This window comes from Tympanuchus pallidicinctus, unplaced genomic scaffold, assembly GCF_026119805.1.
Source record: "Tympanuchus pallidicinctus isolate F22 unplaced genomic scaffold, pur_lepc_1.0 scaffold1, whole genome shotgun sequence".
NCBI lineage: Eukaryota > Metazoa > Chordata > Aves > Galliformes > Phasianidae > Tympanuchus > Tympanuchus pallidicinctus.
In genome coordinates this window covers 98898535-98904534 of record NW_026294618.1, presented here as the reverse complement: position 1 = coordinate 98904534, position 6000 = coordinate 98898535, and the positions used below count along the sequence as shown (strand labels likewise).

Genomic DNA, 6000 nt, shown 5'->3' with positions numbered 1-6000 from the left:
AACTTCTGTTCTAATTCTTACTCTATGAAGTGTTTGCATTTCATGGAAAAAGATCTGATTTCTTTGTGACTGCTAAGTATAAAAGAATGGAAATGAAAAAGGATAAGCCATGACCTAAAAGGGAGTTATGCTTTAAATTACTGCAACACCTCAACAAATGGTATTTCCAATAGCTTGTGTTCCTTTTCCATCTACAGGCATACAGTGAGCTTCCCAGCTGAACACTGCCTAGTAGCAAACGAGCTCCATGCTCCAGTCTACGCCATCCTACGGAACATCTGTACACCAAAGCTGAAACTCTGAGGTGCTATGGAAACCTTTTTGATGGAAATGGCTGATTTTCAGGCTTGAGTTTTATTTAATTCTACTGATGTAGAGAAACAGAAAAATAAAAACCAAACAAACAAAACTAGAAGAGAAACAAAATAAGAACAATGACAAAAGATGCATTTTCTCACCATAACATTCTTACAGAGCTGAAGTCATTTATCACTTCTTTGATGTAGCGCTGAGACCCTGAGGAGGCATCACATGTACCTGGAAAAGATGCACAAAAGATTTTACACAGAACAGCTGCCACGGACCAGCCCTGCATTCAGCTTGTTAGGGGTCAGCAGTTTCCTAACACTCACCCATCCCCACAGCATCTGCTTCCAGGAGGAAGATGGAGTATTAAGGTACATTATGATAACAGGAGCACCCATGTGGTAACTACACCAATTTGGCTCACAGCCCAAAGGTTCACATCAATAACAGTTCCCACATTATGAAAGATGTGTTCTTCGAAGAAGAGGTGCAAGAAGGCCTTTTGAGAAGAATGCCTCACTGCAGCAAGTTTTACAAGGCACAAAACGTAATTCTGGATGCATTCAGTGTTTTGCTTCTTTTCATTTAAATTGTCCCAAATCCTTACCCTAAAAGAAGATAGGCAGCTTGTCAAACTGCATTTTATAGAGACCACTTTAAATGTGATTTGCAAAGTGTTGCAACATTTAGTGTAAACACCAAACATCTGTGGGGATTTGGATCCAAATCCAGATTCAACAATGTGGCATGACCTTATTTCCATGTGGCAATACAGTGCTGCTCCTCCAGGCTGCAGGTAATGTGTTTATCACCAGTCCCTGCCTACTCAAGTTAACACTTTTTAACAGTGGATGTAATCTTTGGTAAAACTAAGCTTTTACAAATTGCTGTTAATGTGAATCACATTTAACTTGCCTAGCTGTCTCTTCCAAAGCTTGTTTTCCCTAAAGCTGTTTAAATTCAGAATACTTACCCACTAAGTGAACTTGGATAAGTGAGCAGGTTATCTGCATCTCTGAGATGGAGTGCAGAGGACTCTGCAATGCCAACTGAATGACGTAAACATGCCTGATTTATGTTGTATGGGAGAGGTTGGAGGAGCTTCAACAGGTGCTGGGGATGAGAGTGTCAGATGATGCTTCCAGACCTCTTCCAACTGCTCAAGGTGACATGTCACTGCCACGAAATGAGTTTGGGTCATTGCATTAATTTCCACTGCTCTCTGCAGGCATGTGACACTATATGATGACAAATCTGGAAGGACTTCACTTCAATAACTTTTTTTTTTTTTTTAATTGTGCCAATTGTATGCTGTAGTCAAGAGTCAAGCTACATTAAGGTAGTAAATCCGACAAACTAAAGGGATTTTATAAATTGACTGTTATATGACTTTTCAGAACAAATAATAGCAGGCTCATTGCTTTTAAGCCGCCAGATCGTTGTTGCATTCCAGTGCCAGCATTGAATTTTGCCTAATATTTCAGAAGCCCCCCAGAGTAACAGACCTTTCCATCTCCTAAGGATTTTGCAAACTGTTCAAATCTGAACTTCATTATTTTCACCCACTGAAAGTTCATTTCTAACTGAATTCTATTTTGCTACAATAAATTTAGAAATGCACATGCTTAACTAGTCATAATGCTACCGTGGAGTTATTTCTTAAAATTCAAATATATCTGTAAACAAGGAAAAAGCATATTTTCTGTTACCAATTTCCACCTCTCACAATGGAAACTAAAGAAGCTTCTAGAAACTAGAGAGAAAGAGAAATCCTCGAGGACACAAAGAACTGCGCAAAGGTGGAAATTTTCAGTGAGCAACATGTTTTCTTGTCCAACAGTCATGTGTCTTCTCAAATGCTGTTTCCAGCCATACCAACACACTGTTTACTATGGGCACGACTGTTATTTCTACATAACAGTAAGGGTGCCCAACACTTTCCATTTTAAACACACTTTCAGCAGCTAATGACTTTGCCAAAGCTTGATCATTTGGATAGGATTGTTCTACACCACTTTCTGCCTCAAGTTAATTAGCTGTGCTGAGTATAGAATACAAATATAATACTGTGCTCACACAGAGTTTTGCCCAGATTAGAAGAAATTCTAAGTGATGCCTCAAAAACATTCAAGTTATTCATGTCATGCTTTGATGAAGGGATTTGAAATATAAAAGGTAGTAGTGTTTATGTTAAATATTGCTGCTGTTGGAAGAAATAGCACCAGGTCAACTGTATTAAATCTTTTGTATGTTGAGGCCCAACAGTGGGCAACAGTGACTTGGAAGGGGAGATCTCATCTTGTGCTGTGCTTAGATTTTGTCTGGACTGGCGTCGTGGGGAGGAGAAGAAGAAAATTTTCCTTAGTAACAAAACAGATGGACAGGGCTGATATGGAAGACATGGGAGCATTTGAGGTTAACAGCTGGGTAAAGAGAGAATCAAAGAGAGTGGAAGATAATGGGTGAGACAAGTTGCCATCAGGGAGACAGAGATCAGGAAAGAGACTGAAAACAGGAACGAGCTTGATAGCTAGAGGCAAATGAGTGGTGGAGGCAGGTGGAGTTCCTGTGCAATGCACTGAGCTCCTTGGTGTTAGCTGCTTCCAGTGGTTGTGTTAGGGGCAGAGGATAGGAGAAAAAAGTAAGCTCTACCACTGTCTTCACTCTCCAGCCAGATGCCTACATTAGGTTTGTAATAAATGGCTTGCATTATGGAAACTTCAGTGTTGCTCAGATACTGGAGGTGGATCACAAAGAGGGAAAGACTGGTGAGAGTGTTTTGAGGTGTGGGAAGAAGGAAGTTGCTAAGAGAAGAGGCTAATTTGAGCTCCTAAATGTCTCAGTACTTGCTCATGCATATTCTCAATACAGGGATGAGACAGAAATCACTGCATATCCAGACCTGACGGCAGCTTGAAACCTGAATGTTACATTATTTTTCCTGCTTAGTGAGTGTACAAGATTTTTAGGTTGGAACTCCACTACTTCAGCTGTGATTTGAGCATTGGGAATGATGTTTCTGCATGTGCTCATGTTTCTGGTTACACAGGAATAAGCAGGTTCTTAAGTCTTTTATCCTCTCAGGACAAATGATCACAGCTAAAACTGTCAGAGCCTTCAGTGCAATCGTTTAGTACCCAGACAGCATATCTGACCAAATATGGCAAAAAGGGAAAGAAAATACATAACCTGCTCCTACATGACAATCTTCATCTCCCTCACCTAATCCACCCACTTCATGGAGAAAGGGAATAAAAAAATCACAATCCAGACAGTAATGGCTGGCTAAAGAAAAGCTCCTGTGTCTTCTGCAGGCACACTCTGGTACAAACCGTAGCTCTGGTACAAAAAAACCCTCATCTCTGTAATCTATATCCTGACTGGAGGCTTCTGTGCTCTAATTATTCTGCAAGCATCTCTCCTCACAGCCTGGAACAGGCTTTGTAAGGGCTGAGGCCACTGGAACGGGGAAGATTTATGGAGCCAGTCAACCTTGGCTTCCTTCTGCAGAGCCTTCGTTAAGAATGAAAAGACTCTTCCAAATCTTAAGGGGAAGTTTCCCTCTGCACTGAGGATTACTCACTCTTCCTGGTGCACTGAAGTTGAAGGATTAAGTAACTTTTCCCAGATATAGAATGTATCACACACACACGTACACACCACTGACTTCTTAAGTGAAGCATCTAAGGAAGAAAATGAGATTAAAAATTTAGGAGTAATAATGAGATCAAGTTAAATTCACACCATTTCCCTGCCTATGCACAATCTATGTCATTAGAAAGGATTAATTTTTTGTTGCAATTTCTAATCTCGTTATACCTTTTGTCACAAGAATGATTTATCAGAATTTCAATACTTAATGCTATACTTTTTATGAAATACTGCATTATGTTCTCACATAGTACCTTCATTTGACTTTCCTGGTATTCTGTATTTTTGTTAGCTGGTATCCACTCACTCATATTGCAGTACTCAGCATGGCCATAAATAGAAAGACCAGCCAACCAAGTCGCACAATATTGAAAAGGTCAAAGTAGTATACTACATTACTGTAATTTAGAGAATACTGTTGGCAAAGTATTAAAACTTTGACACCTTATTTATGTGACAACTTAAGTAATGAAAATAGAAGGCATTGCAAAATGATTGCATTACTACTAGCAATCATTGGGAGACTGAGGAATTACAAACCCTTCAATATTATTATCTTTATGGCTTCATATAAATTCATGTTATTCTTTAAGTACTGCACCTTTTTATGGTGAAGTCTGTAGTCTGTTCACTACTTCTGATATTGTTTTAAATATCAATGTATAAGGAGGTCTTAAGGAATATTCACAACTATTTTTGAATCATGGTACTTTTCCTTCAGCTAACCAAGAAATACAGGCAAGAAAAAAAAAAAAAGAAACAAAGAAAGTACATCTAAAGAGTGCTATTACTGACTACTACTCCCCCCTCCTACTCCTGCACCTAGATCATTCATTAAAAAGAAATTGAATAGGACTTCCACATACGCATGGAAAAAGTGATGTTTCTTGACAACTGCATGGTCCCCCACCTCTTTTCTTGCACCCCAGGATTCCTCAGACACCAGGGAAACACTGCAGAAAAACTTACAAAGCAGCAGTTAGTCCCTCAGGCTCCTCTGAGGATGACTTCATCATCAGTCCCGGTATCCAGTGCTATCTGATGTTCCAAAAGCCTCTGGCTAATCTGAAAGTAAAAAGACTCTGTGTCATTGCATCCAGACACGCAATTTTTCCCAAAGAGCATGGAAGTACAGCTGTGCTACTATACGCTAGAAAAATTCACAGAGCAGAAAGTAGATGTTCTTTTGATTGTCTGCTGGAAGAAAGAAGGAACAATATGCAGGAGCCAAGGTGAGAGAGCATCACCTAGGCTTTTTGAGATAGCTGCAGGAGAAGTGGGGCTTAGTGCACAGTCCACAGCGCTCACATTCCTGTATGCTCAAAGCCCTGATGAACTCCTGGGCAAAAGCAGGCACCCACAAGCCAACAGGATGTGGAAGATGCTCTGCAAGCAACTCCCAGCAGAAACAGCAAGAGAATCAGAGGCAACCTGTACCTAATCAATACATGTTTAATTTGATCCTAGCATTAAATAGTTCTATAGGATTGGGGTGTCAATTACATTTCAGCAAACTTCATTTATGAACTTGTTATTAGCTTAATAGACAATTGACATAAGCTCAGCTATATTAAACCAACAGTAATCAGTAACCTAATTCATATCACTCTCACTGTCTTCTCTGGTGGGATACCCATTTGCTAAGGAGCAGGGAGGCTAAAAGAAGTCATTTATTCTGAAGACTACTCATTAACCCTAGTTTGAAAAAAAACCTATTGCAATAATGCATTGCAAGATTTCCAAGCATGGTGCTAAGAAACTGACCTGGCATCATTCTCCCACAGAGACATTATAGAGAGAACATAGTCCAGGCTACAGCCAGGCTGCAGTGTCTGCAGGCAGTACAGCTGAACAGCTGCATATAATCCACCAATAATAGGCGACTACAGGGCAGAAAAGAGCCTCTGGCTTCCATTTTTTGTCCATGAGATTTGAAATGGTTTTTTTTTGTTTGTTTTCAGGTTGAGAGTGTTGGGTAAAAAGCAGCAGACAAAACCATATGTAGGGCCATGTCTGCATAAAATGATGTCTTACTAGAAGCCA

At 39.9% G+C, this 6000-nt stretch overlaps 1 long non-coding RNA gene across 1 annotated transcript in view; it reads right to left on the bottom strand.

Annotated features, from left to right (window-relative positions):
• Positions 1–4197: 4197 nt before the first annotated feature.
• Positions 4198–6000, bottom strand: part of LOC128088165 (uncharacterized) — a 34421-nt gene continuing 32618 nt past the window's right edge. Inside the window, exon 8 of the long non-coding RNA XR_008210174.1 lies at positions 4198–5022. This is a non-coding gene — a long non-coding RNA (uncharacterized LOC128088165). The remainder of the gene's footprint in view (positions 5023–6000) is intronic.